General features: G+C 45.2%; 1 protein-coding gene across 4 annotated transcripts in view; it reads right to left on the reverse strand.

Annotated features, from left to right (window-relative positions):
• LOC146170950 (uncharacterized) overlaps positions 1-20,016 on the reverse strand; it is a 720,860-nt gene that overhangs the window by 208,411 nt on the left and 492,433 nt on the right. For 2 of the 4 annotated variants that reach the window (XM_084586587.1, XM_084586584.1), the window contains one exon: positions 15,009-15,069. The gene's annotated coding sequence lies outside the window, so the exon portion shown is untranslated. Of the gene's footprint in view, positions 1-8,472; positions 8,680-15,008; positions 15,070-20,016 lie in introns of those variants that run through there. The other 2 variants (XM_084586586.1, XM_084586588.1) reach the window with 2 other exon arrangements.

The following is a 20,016-nucleotide window of genomic DNA, read 5'->3' on the forward strand; positions in this document are numbered from 1 at the left end:
AAGAATGCAGATTCCTGGTTAGCTGATAGCCGAATTTGTAGCACACTCATCCAGTTTTCGCTTATCTCATGTTCCGATTGTTTGCTCTAGGCACAGTATGGTTTTATGTTTTTGTTTGTTTGTTTTAACGCGGTAGAGTTAAGGAGCTCGTGTCGCAGAAAAGCCGGTGTCGTCGGCGGCGTTGGCCGTGAGCGATAAATCCCGGCATGCACTTCATAAATAAAAAGCAACTTCCAAGATGGACTGGGTGGGAATCGATCCAGGGTCTCCCGAGTGTGAGACTGAGACGCTACCACTCAGCCACGAGTTTGATGCTTGAAAGCGGTACAAAAGCGCTTCTAGTGAATGCGGTGTTGCCTTAGAAACGTGTCGTAGAACGTTATACTGCGGTGCATATCGGTAATTATGAGCATGTTATTTACAGAAGTCGCAGTTACACGAGTAGCGAAGTATGTTTCCGCTACATTTCTTCTGCGCTCTGCGCACATGCAGAGCCATCTTGCGGCAAGCACAGAAGAACCCCTCCTCGCAATGTGCGGCGGTGCCCCGACACGTGGCGCGCCACTCGCCCCTGACGTTTCGCCGTGCACCCTCACGGGTTGTAGAATCAAGCGTCTTTCCTTTTTTTAGATCACTATCTTCGCTCACCCGCTTCTCCCCTTCGGGCCGCGCGGGTACCAGTGCGAGGATGCCCCAATACCCTTGCGTTTAATAAGTTTTCTCGCTCTGTCCCCTTCCAACATCCAGCGTGCGTCACTCGAACAGTGGTGTTTAGGCGACGCGGCTACTCTTTCCGCGCACAGCGCGATTGCTAGGTGCAGCGTCTGATGCCGGACGCCTCTGACGTGATAATTAGAAAAAAGTTGTACAGTGCACTTAGAACTGTTGAGTATGAATACCGCTATCGCGTTCCACTCTTGAAGGCGAAGCTTAAGCGTCCTCCAAGTTTTTTTTGTTCTACTTCTGGGGGGTTCTTCCATATGTTCTTAGCACAACTACATCATGTTTTGGATTTGGGTTTATGTTTTAGACAATTGCTGAATTTCCTGGCGCATGCTCACCGAGTGAGAGGTGTTTCTTTGACCATGCATCAGTGGCTAGTGCGCTCTTGTCCGTCTGGCTCTTTTTTGTGTGTTTTATGTTTTATGTGCGCTGTTTTAGATGGATCGCAACTAACCGGCCGAAATTTCGACATTACTAGCTGTGAAGACAAGCCGACACTTTCAGCACCGAGCCTCTTTGCCAATAACAAGCGTGTCAAACCCTTTTCAAACACAAGCACACTTGAAGCATTAAGAAGGTAATGCCATGAAGGTGCCAATAACTAGAAATTTGCTCAAGGATGTTGGAAAGCCGTACAGGGCCTATTGCCAACTTAGTGAAATTGAGGCAGTCCAGCAATGCTGAAGCGAAAGCATGAGCCACTGGTAGAAGGCAGCAAAGTACAAAGGCAGAAGGAGGAAATGCCTACCCTTTATTGCCGCCTATCCTTCCTGAAGGCACTACTTACCAATGCCCGAGAACTTATTAGCACAAGCGTAGGATCAAAGGACATGCACAAGGCAAAGAACATGAGGGTACTCCAAACTGTGAACTCCAAACTGGTGCTTGAGCATATCAAAGTTGTAGACTACATGTTTGATCCTATGAAGTCAAAAGAGGCCAAAGCTTTAGTCAACCTTGTCATTCAGTTATGAAATGCACCAGCAAGCTTTCCATTTTCTGCTAGCCTCTACAAAATTGTTTTTCAGATCAGCTGTGATATTTTATACACGTGTAGATGTTTTTTGTGTTTGCCTTGTAAAATCATGCATAGTCAAGGAAGGATTGAATGTTGCCTAAAAGGAATCAGATCTTGGTTTTTTGTATGTCAGCAATAGAACACTGCAATTATTAAAGTCGTTCGCCCTATAAATATGCTCTATGGCACAATTAGGCTGCTAGAGAATTCATTTTACTTCTCTAAAGCTTCTCCAAACTGGCAATATTACTGCTTCCTGAGCTGCTCCAAAATTCTCAAGCCTGCTTTCACCCCTGACAGTGCTACATTAGCTTACAATATATTCCAAGGTACTTCTCTAAGCTAACTCTGTGAGAACATTCATCAGTACACTGAGAAGAAGAGGGCTCAGTGCAGAACTCTGGTGCAGTCCCACAGTGACATCAGTCTTCCAGTTCCGTCAAGGAAGCTGCAACTTTTTGTCCTTGTTATGTTATCCGTTTCCTAAACAAGCGTTATTATTTCTCTCAAACATTCTTCTCTCCATGGCTTCTCCATACTCCTTGCCTCGGAGCTGTATCATAAGCCTCAGTTTGTCTATGAATATTGTATAATATGCTGGCTGGCTCTCGCTTTAATTTTGGTGTTGGTTTCCTGTGGCCAAATGTTCCATAGGTTGTTGACTGCCTCAGTACAGCAACAAATTGCTGTCAGTCTCGTGTCCAACACTCTTTTAAGGACCCTCATGGTGTGCGACATCACCTTTATCCCTTGAAATTTTTGCTGTCTTGGGTACCTCTTTTATATTTGTAGTTAGTAATAATGACTTTTTCTTGCTATTTAACTAGCTGTTCTGAGCTGTACTTCTTATGGATGAACGTGCCTATGGTGCCAATGAGGAGTCACATTCATCCAGCCCGATGTCACTGTGCTCTCTATGCATAAGATGAGTTACTGTTGGAAACGGCATTCAGTGCAGTCTTCTACATTACAGGGTGGCAGAAATACATAGAAAAAAAACGAAAAAAAAAGCGCATTTCACTTCTCTAGCGTTTGTTGAGCTTAAGGCAGGCATTTCAGAATGACGTCATACATTAATGATGTCCAGGAAAAAAAGAAAAAGCTACTTCTTACAGCAGCTTAGACAGCAGCATTGCCAACAATCTAGAATTTATTTCCAACAGGGATTCTCACTTTGTTTGCGACTTCTGTGCACTCAGGAAAAGCTGACAGCTGAGAGTGCCCTGGCTAGCCAAGAGAGAAAGTCACCCCCCAATAGCAGCATTTTCTTTCTAAAATTTTTGTGTTCAATCTACCCAGAAACTTATAAATTGATACATTATCAGAACCAGAATGACATGCTAAACATTCATCATCATCATCAGCCTGACTATACCCACTGCAGGGCGAAGGCCTCTCACATATTTCTCCACTTAACCCGGTTCTGGGCTAGCTGCATCCACTTGACCCCTGCGAACTTCTTAACCTCATCCGGCCACCTAACTTTCTGCCGCCCCCTGCTACGCTTTCTTTCTTTTGGAATCCAGTTGTTACCCTAATCGACCATCGGTTATCCTCTCTTTGCACTACATGTCCTGCCCATGCCCATTTCTTTTTTGATTTCCACTAGAATGTTGGTAACTTGAGTTATTTCTCTGACCCACTCTGCACGCTTCCTATCTCTTAATGTTACCCCTACCATTTTTCGTTCTATAGCCCTCTGGGTTGTCCTCAACTTAAGTAGAACTCTCTTGGTTAGCCTCCACGTTTCAGTCCCATAGGTGAGTACAGGTAAGATGCTACTGTTGTATACTTTCCTCTTGAGCGATACCGGTAAGCTGCTAGTCATAATCTGCGAGTGCTTGCCAAATGCGTTCCATCCCAATCTTATTCTTTTTGTTATTTCCTTTTCGTGGTCCGGACCTGCGGTTACTACCTGTCCTAAGTAGACATATTCGCCTACTACTTCCAGCTAGTAAAAAATTATGCTAAAAATTAATAATTATGCCGCCATAAAGAAAGCCTAGCCGTATCGATATTTCTTTCAGGAGTTAATCTGGTAATTAAAAAGTTGCGCTTTAGTCATGATGTCACATGTCAACACCTTCACTTTGCAGCACCTTACTTAGTTCACCATCCTTTCCATTCTTCATCCCTCTCAATGCTTGTTGTACATCTGCTCGATAGATTTGAGATTTGGGACAAGTGTCGAAAAGGATGAAAAGTATGCATTCTATAATGTTTATTTATTGCAAGATATTTCATCAACTTGTAGACTCTCCTAATATTTAAATAAAATAGATTATCCGGACAGTTGAGGAGTCTTCACCAATACCTACTGTCAGTTTTGCTGTGGCTTCCTCCTGCGTGCTCTTGTAAAGGCTTTTTAATACAAAAGCATCAAAAGTGCCATGAAGATAAAATCTGTTTACCGAGCGTTTGCATACCATGCTGGGCAGCTAGCAAAGTGTAGAGAAGGTAATCGCCCTCTGCACTTTTAGGTGAAAGAAAGAAAGAGAAGGTGCAAGAGGGTGGAAAGAAGCAGGTGGCAGGCGACGGGGTGGTCCAGAGGCTTGTAAGGGGTGACAATGTTATGTATCTGATGACATAGGTAGCAGCCGTGGAAAGTGAAATAAAATTGCCAGCTGTGTCCTTAACGTGCTCCTCATTACTGCACAAGCAGAGTCGACAAGGCGAGTGCTTTTGCATATCCCCTACATCAATAGACCTGATCGCCTCTAAACATTTTTCGCTAGTGCAGCGCTGCTGTAGATGAGAATGCAACTACAGGCTCCATTTTGAGATGCCAGGATGCATTTGCAATTTTCTTTTTCTGGCTTTCTCTCCTGACATAGGATTAGTGCACCCTTACATCTTTTGCAGTGTGAAGAGCTTCATGAAGATAAATAAAGAGAGCCTCAAAACACCTTTTATACGTATCGATGAGTGGCATCATGCAAAACAAAACATTATTTGATGCTTGGGAAGCTGTGTGCAAACCCTGCTATTTCACATTGAGATGGGTTCATTAGTCATAAAGTACACATGTAGCTACTGGTGTCTAGGTTACACTAAATGTCTCCTGCTGCATGACGCTCCTCATGCAGTATGCAATCCTCCTTTAACTAGGCTTTTTTAAATGTCACACATGTCCACAGCATTTTAGGGACAGCAAAGAGAAACACTGCCATGCCAATCTGATAGACTAGTCCTCCCCAATAACACATACCACCTTCAATAGGAACACAGCTCTCATAACAGAAAATTCTGTGAAGGGAAAGAAAAGCACTGAGAATACCCAGGGCTAGAAGCGCTGCTCCAACTGCGCCATTCTGCTCTAAACTGCTCCAAACCGTTTGCTGCGATCAAATTTAGAACAACGCAAGAACGCTAGCAGTGGACTGGTAGCATCGATAACACTTCTTGTACTGGGCTCAATATAAACAATTTTCGCAAACTGGGGAAGTGTGGAGCATAATTTAAAATTTTTTTTGCAAGTGAGATTAATATGAGCCACAAGTGATTGGAGCTAACTGTGAAAAAGTGCACTGTGTATGTGACATAGTATATCTGCCTAGGCTTTTTGAATCGCCCGTTGAGAGAGCAGCAAGTGAAGCAAGTAGCGCTAACTACCATGTTAGCATAGTTGGGACCGTTAGAAAACTTGTTCATTGGCAAAAAGTACACAAGTTCTTCTAATAATATTGCTTTAAAAACAAGCAAGTACTTCACCATCGAACCTCTTTCTCAATGACAAGCGTGTCAGGCCTATGTCAGGAAAAAGCATACTTGAAGCTTTGTAAGGTGCCAAAGGTGCAAATCGCTAGAAAACATCGCAGGGGTGTTAGAAGGCCATACAGGGCCTATCGCCTACTTGTTAAAACTGAAACCCCAGCATTGCTTAAGCAAAAACATAACAAGAGGCAATGAAGTAAAGAAGCTGGAAGAGGAAAAAGCAGCCGTTTAGTGCCATCTATCCTCCCTAAAGGCACTATCGGTCAGTGCTCTAGAATTTATCAGCACGGGCATAGAATCAAAGAATGTGCACAAGCTAGTGGAAATGTGCCCATTGATCTGAATGCCCAAACTAGCGGCGCCGCTTGAGTGCATCAAAATGGTAGACTCCACATTTGAATCAAGTCAAAATCGGCAAAAGCTTTAGGGAAGACTTGTTCAGTCGTGAGGTGCATAAGCAAGCGTTTCATTGCAGTCTGTTACGAATGGTTGCTTAGATTAGTCTGTGTTGTTTTAAACATCATTACATGTTTTGGCCATTTGTCTTGTCTTGTCAAAGCTGCGTGCATAATCAGCAAAAGCACTGAACATGGCATAAAAAGGAATAAAAAGAAATTTTTTGTATGTAAGGAATAGAAAACTGAAATCTTCAAGCGTATTTCGTTCGAGAAACGTGCTCCAAAACACAATTCGAATGCTCCAAAACACTTGTTCGATTGCTCCAAAGCTGCTCCAAATTGGCTTTAATACTACTCCCTGAGCTGCTCCAGAATGCATCACCCCTATATACTATAAACCCGGCATATATGTCTCCTGACAGAGTGGCCACCAATGCACTGCCAGGTTTGGTTTGGTATCAGGTTTGGTCCGCCTGCATCCAACGAACTATGCATAAGACAACTGCAACTGAAGAAACCAAGCAAATGATTGTTGAAAAGGCTGAATATTAGCACACTTAATAATTTATTTTTCCACTGCGTATGCCGTTATGTGGAAGTATTAATGGATTGAAACTGTATTTACTCTCCAGAAGCAATCCTTTTTTTTTTTTTTTTTTTTTTTCACTTTACAAATATTCCTGCTACATTTTATTTGACATGCAGAGTGCATTCGGTGCCAGCCACAAATGGCCGCAGCTTTGATCACTTCTGTGCCCTGCTTGGTTGTGCTTGCATGCATCCACCATGCGACAAGAAAGTTACATTGCAAAGCGATGAAAACAGAGCAGCGAGAAAAAGCTGCTTCCTTTTTGTTATTTCAAACAGAGAAAGCCTACAAATCACAGTCCTGAACATAATCTGTACTAGATTTATGTGCTTGTCAGGTTTCTCACAGTTTGCGGCAGTGGTTTGCCACCCACCTCTCTGGCCGACCTGGCGCACTTCTCTAACTAGAGGCGAGCGCGGACCGAACTTTTGAGCCCGAGCCCGGCTTGGGCCCGAAGCTACAGACCCCAGCCTGGCCCCGCTTGACTCTTAAAGGGATTGAGCTTTGCCCGGCCCGGCGCTCAGTTTTAAGGCCCGGGAGTGGCCCGGCCAATCATGCTATAATTGCAGTTGAAGCTATGAAAAAGAAAAATACTAATTTCATGATGAGTTTTATCCAAGATCTTAGAATGTTGCGTTCTCAGGTTTGAAATGGCAAATTAGCTGAATATGTAGAGGCATAGCACATATGTAGAATTAACTTATTGTGCAAAAACAAGTTATGCATTGAATTGAGGCATTTGCGGTGCGTCTGGATATAATGAACCCGATGGTAAAGCTGAAGTTAATTTTGGTGCGACAAATTTTTTTCTGGAATGACTAACACGTTCTTTGATAGGAAAGCAAGTTTTCAGTAAACATCTTGTTTGCCTCTTCAAAAGTGCGCTAGCACTGAACTTAAAACAGGGGTTCGTTTTGTGGTCAATTACTCGGTGAGCTCGCCTGGCTCACTGCGAGCCTTTCTCGTGAACTCTTCGCAACAAGAGAAACAGGATGAAACTTGCACTGCAGATGCATTTAGCTGTGTCCCCCTTCAAAATAGCTCATGTCGAGTTAGAAGAAAGCCAAAACAAAGACGTTAAGGCAACAACGTGGCGCGAATTTTGAAATGGGTAACATCTGCACCGATGTTACCAAATGTTACCAAGCAGCCCTTGTGCTCGGTCAGTGATGGCTATGAAATATCCGCTCGCGGCGAGGAGGCAGGGAAGAAAGATGGGTCGATGCTGGGGAGAACGGGAGAACTCGAAAGCTCTCGCGTGGGGAAGACAGGGGAAAACGCTGCCATTCTAGACGCTTATCGCACTATGGCCGTGTTTGCGCTTTCGCTAAAGTTGCATGTGTTCGTGATCATGCTGTCTGGCTCGGCCTGGCCCGCCCGAGACAGATATATCTTGGCCCAGGCCCTGTCTGAGCCCGAGCGAGAGGACTTCCGAGCGGCCCGAGCCTGGCCCGCGGGCCGGGTACGGGCTTTCGGGCCGGCCCGAGCCGTTGCACAGCTCTATCTCCAACCACCTACGTTCAACTTTCTGTGACTATGTAGTGGAAGCCGTGAGCGCGGGGATCCGGCTTCCACAAGCGCACTGCACTGCTTGCACGGCTCACGACCCACAGGCGCATGCAGGCCATAGATAATTGCGGAAGATCACGGTGTGCATGGCGGTATCTGATCTTAGGCGCACCAACACCGATCGCAGTTGTGCTCCATTCGCCGTTCCTCAGTGAAATCTCGGTTGATTCGACGCGCGAAATTAGCGATCGGCCAGATAGACTTCACCGAACCTGAATTTTATGGAACAGTGGTACGTGCTAGCGCACCTCAGGTGTGCGCGTAGGCGTGACGACGTTCAGAAGACCCCATTGCCCAGCAGCACAGTTTGCGCTTCTCTTCCGCTAAATTCAAGCTTTCCCGCCGCTGCCACTGCCATCGGGCGCGAGCATCGACCATTCACGCTGTTTCAGACACGTCAGTACGCATCACAGGCCTTTTAGTTTTATTTCGGGATGACGTCACGCCGTTCTAACGCCTTCTTCTATTTTGATCTCTTGCATTATCTTGCATGGTAAAAAATAAAATAAAAAAAAAACTATTTTTGAAACTTTCTACGGCTTCCGCTCCGTCATTTCCTGTGACGTATCCCTCGGAATCCGCGGACGGCTGGCACCGTCGCAGCGGTCGCACCGGCCCGTCGCAGTGGCTCCGCGATGAGAGCGGCCAGCAGTTCTGTCGGTGTGCGGCTGAAATCGCAATAATCGAAAAAAAAAAAAAAAAAAGACAATCCGCGAAGAATCGTCGCCGTAACTTAACATCAATCTCAAATGTATAAACAACCATATTCCAGGTTCTGCCATGCAAATAAATGGTTTGAGCGGTTCTCCTTCAGTTCTTTTTTCTTTTTTGGGGAGGGGGGGGGGGGAGAGATTATCGATATTTTACTGTATTCGCAATTTTGCCTCCGCTTTCTTTTAGCTATTTTCATTATGTTTCTAAAGATCTGGAGTGGAATAATATAGCGATTCTATTCCATCCGAAAAGTATCCATTGCATCGCCTTCTATGCCATTGGCCGGTTAAAATTTGCATAATAAGGCTGCGTTGCAGGACGTCAGAAGTAATTTTACGCAGCCGTCACCTCATACGGTGTTTTGACGTCATCGCCTATTGAATGGAATAGATTTTGGAATCGCTATATTATCCTACCCCTGTACTTTCCTTTTCGTGCAAAATTACCACTAGGCGTCTCTCATTGGCTGAGTCGCTTTGAGGCGTTAAACATCACAAAGCAAACTAAAATTACCACTAGTGCACCGCCCACATCTCTGGCTCTTATTCAAAGTATCTCGTTTTTCGCCACGCTGTGGTGCCACTGAGCGTCAGGGCCGGATTATCCAGCGTTCAAAGGGTTCAAATGAACCGGTCCCTCCGTTCAGCCGAAAAAAAAAAAAAAAGACGGATTTCGAGGTTTAGTCCGAGAAAAATCAAATCGTCTTCCTGACACTCCGTGATCATAATTAGAGCTTATTGCAATGTCGAATGCTTCAAAAGCTGTTCGTCGAATCGGAAGCTTACCTAATCCCAAAGCCAACCTCATATTTCTACAGTCAAAGTACTGAACTTCGTACTGGCCCAAACAATGAGAAAACAATTTCCTAAATGGTTTCAGCTGATCCTAACCGGTACTTGACTGGTATTAACTGCTTCCGGATGCCTACCAGTTGGAAGCCATTGTGTCCCGTTTGCTGGCCAAGTAGACTAAAACGGGTCCTGGCTGGCTTTCAGTTGGGATTCATCTCGTACCAGCTACATTACTGCTGTTGAGGTCAGCTGTACATGTGTTATTAACCAGAGCGTAAGCAGTGAAAGCTGTCACAAAAGCAATACATTATTAGAGATTATGACTGCTCATAGCTGACAGATGCCTCAGTATTTGTCGCTGCTGTGAGTGGAAATGGCGAAATACACTTTACGGGTCTGTTTTCATTAACTTCGTCGTCTTTGTCATCGGTACTGTTTTGGTTTGTTTATGGGGTTTATCGTCCCAAATCGACCGAGGCTACGAGGGAGGCCGTAGTGAAGGGCTCCGGAGTTTTCAACCACCTTCGGTTATTTAACGTGCACTGACACCACACGGACGTCTTGATTTTCGCCTCTATAGAAAAGCGGCCGCCGCGGTTGCGATTCGATCCAGCATCCTTGGGCGCAGTATAGTCAAGCGCCCTAACCACAGAAGCGGAGCTGTCATCGATACAATCATCATTATCGTCATCAGTTATAAGTACTATCACTTTCATTGCCACTACCATCTTTATCACGAAATACAGCGACATTGTCATCGTTATACTGTCATCACTATCACTAACTGCGGCGTCATTTTCAGCGGATGGGTATAGAGAAGTGAAATTACGATCTGTTCCTCACGTGCCCTACATGGACGTTATGCTCAGGTGGTGATCGAGAGTATAGTGCTTCGATTCCCGGTGAAGTTTAAAGGAAAGTGCGTGTACACTGTCCTATAATACACTCGAAGGCGGAGCTTAAGTTCCCACTCTATTTCCATGCATCTGTCCACCCTATTTTTTCCGACCGCCATAAGTTGCAGATTCGCGCATAAATCTGCAAACAGAACGAGAATGAAAGGTTTATCATGATGATGAGAAGGAAGACGAGGTTTTGGAGCACGAGAGAGACTCGGCGCCATGTTGGCATATCGATAACCAGTGAGAGCCGAGGATTAAACGCAGAGAGGTGTCCGTCCTTCTTTAAAATGTTTGGTGCCGAAACCCAGGACCTGCACTCTTATACCTACCTACGGCGGCGGCGGCTGCTCAGGCGAACGAGCTGCATATATGCTATCTTGTAAAATGTAAATTTATTCTGTAAACTGAAAGCATAAAAAGTGTCTGATACATGCTAAGTGTTTCCTTGTATTTTCGAAATGGGGAAATTATGAGCAAAATTTAAATATATTGTCTTTTAAATGTGCTTACTCTGAATAAAATGTAAATCTTCATTACTGATAATTTGAGAGTGTTAAAGCTTTATTTCGTGCCAGTTCAGCAGCACGGTACGAGAGTAGCGCGGTGTTCAGTAGCGATGTTATTTTTTACAGGCGCACCCATTTCGAGAAGATTTAGCGCCCCGCATTATGACAGCGTTTAGAGTGATGAATATTATTCCCTGTGCTTTCAGTTAGCATATAGACATAATCTTAGGCGAGCCTCAGTTTGTCTTGCTGGATTAATTCGAAAACATATATTCTATGACTGGCAGCGTATTTACGGTAAGAAATTGTCAATAGCTTAAGAGCAAGACCCATCGCTACTTCGTCTGTGCTCACACGCAGCCAATTGTCCTGTGGTATCGACTTATCCAAGAAAATATCTGCTCGAGGAATTTATTTTTCATGCTTCGTATTCTGATTTTTGAGGGAGGATATTGAGTGTCCTGTGATATCCTAGAAGAGCTGTTCGTGAACTCGGCGGTAAAGTTTGTGCTCAGGCGATGTTCGTAAACAATCCGCAGATTCTTCGAGTAAATATGGTTTGTATTCTTTTCTGTCAAAGATAACAACATGGAGCGGATGGGTATGTGTTGAGACAAGGTATGAGACAAGAACAGTTGCGTAAGCACCTTGCGATGTCTCGGAGGCGTCTCTCTCTGAGCTCCGCTCGGACCGTCGCGCAAGCGCGGCCGTCGAAGCGGTGCCGTGTTCCCGCCAAAAGGCGCCAGTGAGAACAGCCACTGGGACGCCAGGGCGGAGCTGTGGCCCGAACGACAGTGACAAGTCGTCCGAGCCTCCCTCCGCCGCCTCAGGCGGGAGAAAGGGAACGAGGAGAACATCTGGGAAGCGGACGGCGGCCGCGCAAAGGGCAGCCGCAGCAAGCCCGAATCCCACAAGGTTCCCCGCGCTGTTACCGTGAGCTCGCAATCAATACATTTCGGGGTGCTCTCTACAAAATAGACCAAAAATAGCCCCTTTCCACCTTCATTTTTCAAAAACAAAAAAGTGCGTTAAATCGGGACAGATCATGGAATTGATTTCGTTATTTCGAGTTGGTCAAAGCATTGCATCCTATGGGCATTTGACCGTTTGTGGGTAGACGCCGTAGCGGAGGACTCCGGAAATTTCGACCACCTGGGGTTCTTTAACGTGCACTGACATCGCACAACAGACGGGCTCCTTGCTTTTCGCCTCCACCGAAAAGCGGCCGCCGAGGCCGGGATTCGATCCCGCACCCTTGGGAACAGTAGTCGAGCGCTGTAACCACTGCGCCACCCCGGCGGGTCTATGGGCGTTTGGGAGGGAATTATGATATATTGGTTAAATCGGGTTTCGTTAAATCTGGGTGTTTGAACGCAAACTCGGTCATCCTTTCAGTGCGATTCGTTCGGAAGGACAATAAACAAACGAAGTGCTTGTTTGTTCACCGAAAAATGCGCGAATGCACAAGTATGCACACAAAACTCTCCCTACAAACAAGAACGATCACTTCCTGCTCACGCATGACGTCTCTCTCTTCGTTCTTTGCTTGCCTCCAAAACCCATTTTGTGACGTGTTCAAAGCGGAAGAAAGGCGTGCCGCTCGTCCTTTTCGATCGCTTATCGCATTCCACCTGCCAACAACTGGACGACGTTGAGACAAACAGCGCAAACACCATACACGAGACCTGCACACCAGGCCGAAATACACGCCCATCGCATGTGCATCTCATACGTTATCTGTGACTCTGTGCCATAGGCGCCGGGAGGGACTAATATTGAACGATGTCATCAGGGGGCAGCATATGTTTTTCGTACTTTTTTTCACAAATCAACTAAAGACGTACAGTTGCCGAAAAGCTAGAAGAACACAGCCTTCAGCACAGCTTGAAATTAATGCAGTCAAGGCAGAAAGCTGGCTTGCAATTATTAATTGATGAGATTCAAATTATTGCCGCGGGTATACATATATTGATGTCCCACCAACAGAGGGGAGGCTGATCACCGTAACCGCGCTAGCCTACGAGGCGCTAAATATGAAAACACGTTCGATACGTCATGCGTTTCCCGCCTTATAAAAAAAACTTTGGTTATAGAGTCCTTGCATGTGTTTCCTGGAATCTGCAAGCAGTGCGCGGAAAGCTGGCAAAGCGACAACGAGTAGGACACGGGCGCCGCCGCTTTCGACTATCAACTCGACTATCAACTATCCCTCAAACATCAGTGAACACCCCTCTGACCACTCTGGAGTGGAGTGAGTGATAACTGAACTGGGGGTGCATATTGTGCTTCTGCGAAGTGCACAGTTCTGTGACAGCCAGCATTGCTTGCCCAGTGTCTTGCCTTCAGAAACAAAAGGTGCTTACTCTGCTGCTGACAGTCACCTGAGTACTTTGCCGAGAACTGAATGCCAGCCTTCTCCGGAGGATACGAGGACAAAGAGAAATTTCAACCCACCGCAACGATGTGAAGAATAAATGCCTTCACCACCTGGTTGCACATGGTTTCAATGAACTCCACATGAACACAGCTTACGGGTCACTGTTAACAATGAACAATAGTAATCCTTTTTCTTGTGTCACAGTTGCTGTGGGTTTAATAAACTGTGCAGCGGCTAGCAATACTTTCTCGGAATATACCCTTGCAGTGCACAGGTATACTGGCTTGGTCCACTTCAAGCATACCATCCTTCAGCCATACCTCAGCACATAACTTGGGACAGGTAATTCAGTTATCAGCAACATCAATATCCTGCTCAGTGAGCATTACATTTTCAAGTTAAAAGGAGGAGAAAAAAGAACGTTCAAAATTTGTTTTCAGAGCATAAGAGCACTGGTGAAGAGATAACTATTATGACGGTATAAGACATGGATGAAAGTGGTGATTAAATGACGGAGAAATTAGCAGTGCCAAAAATAAATAAGTAATCAAATCTGAATGATGCAGATGGTTTAGAAAGTTTACAGAAATATGCTTAGGTGTAAGCAGGATAGTTAAGCGGGCGAGTTGGTGATACATCATCCAAAAAACAGCGCGAACAAACAGGGACGAAAGGTTCCTGTGGTTTCTTCCTTTCGTCCCCGTTTGTTCGCGCTGTTTTTTGGATGGTGTAAGCAGGATTAGCTGAAATGGCAACAGGCCGAGGGCTGTCCCAAACCTCTCCGAGGACCTGCACAGATCTCTGCTGGAATGAACAGAAAGAAACTTTACCGAAAGAACATTGACAAGGGAGGGGTACCGGCGGCTACAACAGAACTTATACACGAGATATCGGCCACGAAAGTACTGCTGACGATGACAGCAAGAAAAAAAAAACAGTGTAGGAAGAAACTCAGCTAAAGAAACGCTGGAAACTGCGACGCGGCAACAGAAGTATAATGTAGGGGAAACCACTGGCTACCTGCGAAAGCTATTCGTGTAGTCGGGCATGGCCGGACAAGAAATTTCTCTTAGTTCCAGGGAGAACGATTTCACGACACCAATTGTTCATTTTCTAATGCTCAAATGGATCGAAGATGAGGTGAGTGTTACTACCGCGCGAGTTTAGGAAGCCGCGAGGGCCTTTTCATCGGGCGAGGATGATGTCGAAAAGCCTCCTCTCTGGACTGAAGATAAACAGATTCCGCTGCGGCTTACACAGTGCTAGCGCCACCCGCAAAATGCAGTCCAGCGAGCAATATGGCGGCGCCCAGCAATTATTGAAAAGGTGCATAGGCTGTGAAAGTACAGCTGCTGCTACAATGGTGAAGACAGTGCCTACCTGCGTGGCTATATTTACGGCTTAGAAACAGTAGCCACCGGAAACGAGCCCTTCACTTTGACGATTTAGAAACACCTTTGGTAACAACCTGCACTCGGGTGGTGGTGGTGGTGGAAGACATTTATTCAACACTATTTACAGGAGGACCATAATTGCAAGTCCCTTACAAATCTAGGAGTACCGGAAGGAACCTTCATTCCACTGGCGACTGCGCAACAAGCGCCTCATTAGAGGTGGCTCTGCGTGCCTGTGCTGCGGCGTAACGTGCCACTTTGCACAGCCAGGAATGATGGGTATCATCCTTAAGTGATAAATATGGTATCTTACCTTTCCGGACGCTCAGAGCAGAGGGCCGACTTGGACAACTGAATTCCGGCTGTCGGCGGTGCTGAAAAAAAAAAAAATGGGTTGTTGCTTTAAGTAAAGGGACCGGGGAACGGGTTCTGTGATTTCTGGTAAATGCGTTCAATGTGTAGAGCGAATGCTTTGAGTATTCGCCCCAAATATATCTCCTTGAAACTGGGCCAAGCGATGTACAAATACGTATTTTTCTTAAACAGTGCATGCATTTTAATATTCGTGGGCCGAAGAGTGAGCCTGTAGAGGTGGTTTCTTGGAGCTTTTCTCCATGAAAGGTATTCGACTATCGTGATGCCATATGATGAGACCACAGGCTGCCATTCTACGCAGCCGAGCATATCACGGCCACTTCTTTTCGCCAATCTTCTGGTGGCTGTTAAACTTGTGTGCTCGGGCTATTGCGTGAGGTCCTGGGGCTGTGTGAGCGACGTCAATGCCCTTCGCACAAATGGTTCTGATTCGCCGCCGCCCAATCCTCAGCCGATAGCTCCGCAGTTATTCGCCGCGTCTTTCGCATCCTCTCAAGGTGAACAAGCCTGCGGTATGCGTTCTGGTTCCGTCGTTGCACACATCGCTCACGAGAAGGAAGAGAACGGACCGAGGAATGTGCGGCAGGGAGAAAACCCACGGTAAACGCAACAAAGGGAAGCTGGCAAGTCAAACGTCAACCGATGACGTGTTCATGGGGCGCAGTCCCCAAACTCCTTTGTTCTTTAGGTGCTCTGAGTGTATGCAACGATGTGGGAGGAAAGTAGCGTCATTTTTATTCGCGGATATCTCCGGTGTTTGTTCACCGGCAGGCCGCCACGACTGATCCAACCCGGCCTGGGTCCCCACGCCAATAAATAGCCACGGCGGGGCTTAAGCATATTTTAGGGAACTGACTCTATTGCAGTACGTACCTCCCTGAAGCAAATACATGAGATCTGTAAATTAAGTAATGCTTTGTACGGCCGTACGTTCTGTCTATACGCCGAAAGTTGTGGACAGGGTTGCCAGATTTGGCTACTTTACGCCAAATTGGCTACTTTCTGAGCCGCCTGGCGACAAAAATTTTAGGTTGGCTACTTGGCTACTTTCTGGCTACTTTGAAAAATTTTAGCCTATTCCAACGAGCCCGTTTGCGCGCTGTTCAGGATGCTCATTTTTATAGATAGACAGATAGCAAATCTATCAACGGTAGCGCTGCAATAGAACCAACTGTGCATGGTGACGACTGTTCCCACCCTGTTTCAAAGGGGACGCTCTTAACATCTATTCACTAAAACCCCTTGATAATTTGAAAGTAGCGACACTCTCCTCCGCGCCGCGCGTTCCTCCTCAATTCTCCTCGCGCGGGGCGGCTGCGAGCTCTGCGCACAACACGCTTTTTCTCCCTGGCGCCCGCCGGCCGGCCGCAGCAGTCAGTGAAGCGCGCGTTTTTGGTCCAGGTCTGCGCTACAGGATCTAGCACTGCCTCTGACTTTGTCTGCGTTTTTTTTTCCTTTTTTTTTTTTTTTTTTTTTTTTTTAGCGTGAACTCTGTCACCGCGGTAAAACTTCACAAAACGAGAAAACGGCCCAGGCTGGTGCTTTCAACTTTAAGATCAGAAAAAGTCAAAACGGCCGCTTAGTCTATTTCGCTACTTTCAAGCTATCTTGGCTAAGCATAGTATATGTCACGTGATAAACCTTCAGTTTGGATCATTGGTTAATTATACACTTATTTTGACCAACTACGGGCCAAATTAAATGATATTTAGTAAACCGCACTTGAAACCCAAATTTGCACTGCAGCATCGAGTCATATACCGTTAAGCTTAGCCCAAGTGTAATGGCACTGTGGTAGTTAGCGATCCTCATTAATCTGCGTTAAATATTTATTTTGTATAATACCTAACTTTGAGCTAGACGATCGTCATACCGTTGAAAAGCTTAGGATAAATCCAAACGCTCTGAATTAGCGATCCATATATTAGCGTTAGTGAGCTATATGCAATCAAAATCATATACCTTTCATATATCGAGTCATATACCTTTCGAAAGCTTAGGTTGAATGCAAATGAGTTGTGCTAGTTATCGAACCGAATTAATTAGGGCTAATTATTTAACTGCACTTGAAGCCAAATTTTGCATTATAGATGGCCAACAAAGAACAAGTATAAACGCATTATGCTAGCTAGCCAAACTTAGATAACCATCACAACAGAGCTAACACACTAACTAGGCTTACCACGAACTGCTTCGAAATGTTTTTCTTTGCCCGTGCATGTTTGCGTGCAGTAGGTCTTATTTAGCGTGCACCCGCTGACAATAAATTAGTCATGAGTGCATCTTCCGTCCATAGGTTTGTCTCATCAGTGTGAAAGTGGCTTTTGCACTCTAGTTTGTTCACTGAATAAAACAGTTGCGCACTTTCAATGTGATCAAGGAGCGCGGACAACCATTCATTGACCGCAATTCGCCGAACATTATTAGGCACTGGTGTCAAGAAAGCTTACGAATATACTTGATATACCTATGAAAGAATGATTTCTATATCTCTAGGCAAGGTAAACGCCTCTCGATAATGTAATATTATACTTGAGAAACCGAAGGTTCCCGTCCAACGCCCAGTAGTCATGATCAAAAAGAAGTGTGTGTGTGATCATGTGAACACCCCCTGCACATTGGTCGTATCCTTGATAAACCCAAACCATGATTGAGAAGGTCAACTCAACCATTTACAGCAGGCCTGAAAATCGCACCTGAGTGGTTGCAGTTTCGTTTCGTCGTGTTCTCCTTTCGTAGCCATTGTTTGAGACGTCCAACTCCACTAACATTTTATACTTACATTTTCGTGGACATAATTTTATGCATTTTATACTGTTTCTAATCATCACAGAGAAGTTTCTGATAACACGTGTGTTTATCTGGTCAGTTTAGTTTATGTCTGTTTATATAATATCGCAGTGTTACGCAGCCAGTTTTTTTTTTTTTTCGGAAAACTTTTATATGTGATTTAGTTGTTATAAGACGCAACTGGCATTTGTTTCTTCACGAGCGTTGGAATAAAACGACTATTAAACGAATGTCTTTGGTTGTCTATTTGCAGTGAGCGCTCTATTTACTGCCCCATGCATGGCCCCATGGCTCCTTTTTGCCTACTTTTTATTGCTCTTCCTCTGGTTGGCTACTTTCTGGCTACTTTTCCCATTTTTGTGGCGACTTTTCATTTTTTGGACCTGGCAGCCCTGGTTGTGGAGTCAGTTCAGAGCAAGTGGTAGGGAGCAGCTTCGCTTTATATAGCGATAGCGTAAGGATCTCGGACTGGCGTCTGCAAAGTGGTGAGTTAATTTTTCTTCTTGAGCGAAGTTGTGAATGACCTTGATGCGATGAGTGATGCATTTCTTGGTCATTCAATTTGTCAATAAATATATTTGCTAACAAGAAAAAGCGTCTCTTTCGTTCTGCTAAGAGATCCAATTAACAACATCAATGGGAGGCGCGTATCATAGGGCAGCATTTTGCCATTCCCTGAAAACTGCAGCAACAGAAGTGCCGGGTGGCGTCACTAAAAAATAAAACACAACAAAAAGGAAGTCAATAAAGCTACATGCTTTTGAGTATACATTGCAGTGCAAAAACTAAAATGCATGCACAGTAAAATAGTTTGCTGCAATGGTACAATTTTTATTTCTTTAAATTCACAACATTCAGATAAATTACGACCATATTTTTTAGGGTGTGTTCCCCTTTAGGTTACATAATACCATATTTTTTGTTCTTACCAGCAGCAAGGCCAGCTGCGAACGCAGCTAGGATGTGACGGAATGACAACGTTTAAACTATTCAATTACCTTCCTGTCTTCAGTGAATGTATGTTACCTTTAGGTTGCGTTCAGAGTAGCTCTCAGCAACAATCGCCTTTTAACATGCTTTAAAGTTTTTTTTTTTTTTTTGTTTGTTTGTTTCGGATTGACGGCGCGGCAATTTTTCAAGTTAACTTATTCAACGCCACAAAGATGGCGCGGACGGACGGCTCCTCACAGTAAGGAAAGAAGCCAACAGTCGGCGAGGCCAAGGAAAGCATTGGGGATTGTACTTTATGACTTTTTTTTAAATTTTTTCTTCGGTAATCCCATAAATTAGTATTGTAATGTGTGTAGGGGAAAGATAAACGCAAAGTAGAAGGAAAAACAGCGTGCCGCTGGTGGGAACCAAACCCACGACCTCCGAATATCGCGACCGGTGCTCTTCCAACTGAGCTACATCGGCCGCTGTCCCACCTGCTACTTTCTTGGGTATTAGTGTTGCCTGTATACGAACCTTGAGAGTGTTCACCAGCGCCACGCTCAACCATAGCGGCGGACGTGGAACGCTCTGTGCTACCGCCAGCGTCACATACAACGTGATCAAGAGCGAGGGCGAAAGCTGTGCTAGAACCCTCTTACGCTACCTATGGCTTCAAGACTGCTAGAAACGAGACCCGCCTAAGCGACAAGCAGATAAATGAAGGGGAAATGAGGGTGCTCGTTATAATACATGAAGAAAAGAAGTCAACAGTCGGCGAGGCCACGATAGGCACGTTGTTTTTCCTTCTACTTTGTGCTTATTTATCTTTCCCCTAAACCGATTACATTACTAATTTATGTGATTACTGAAGTAAAAATAAAAAAAAAAAGACATAAAGTACAATCGCCTATGCTTTCCTTGGCTTCGCCGACTGTTGGTTTCTTCCTTCATGTATTATAACGAGCACCCTCTTTCCCCTTCATTTATCTGCTTGTAGCTTACGGGTGTCTCGGTTCTGGCAGTCTTGAAGCCATAGGCAGCGTAAGAGGGTTCTAGCACAGCTTTCGCCCTCGCTCTTGATCACGTTCTACGTGACGCTGGCAGTAACACAGGACGTTTCACGTCCACTGCTATGGTTGAGGGTGGCGCTGGTGAACACTCTCAAGGTTCGTATACAGGCAACACTAATACCCAAGAAAGTAGATTGTGGGACAGCGGCCGAT

This window comes from Amblyomma maculatum, unplaced genomic scaffold (genome assembly GCF_055883805.1).
Source record: "Amblyomma maculatum isolate TAMU_Amacu unplaced genomic scaffold, ASM5588380v1 scaffold_24, whole genome shotgun sequence".
Lineage (NCBI taxonomy): Eukaryota > Metazoa > Arthropoda > Arachnida > Ixodida > Ixodidae > Amblyomma > Amblyomma maculatum.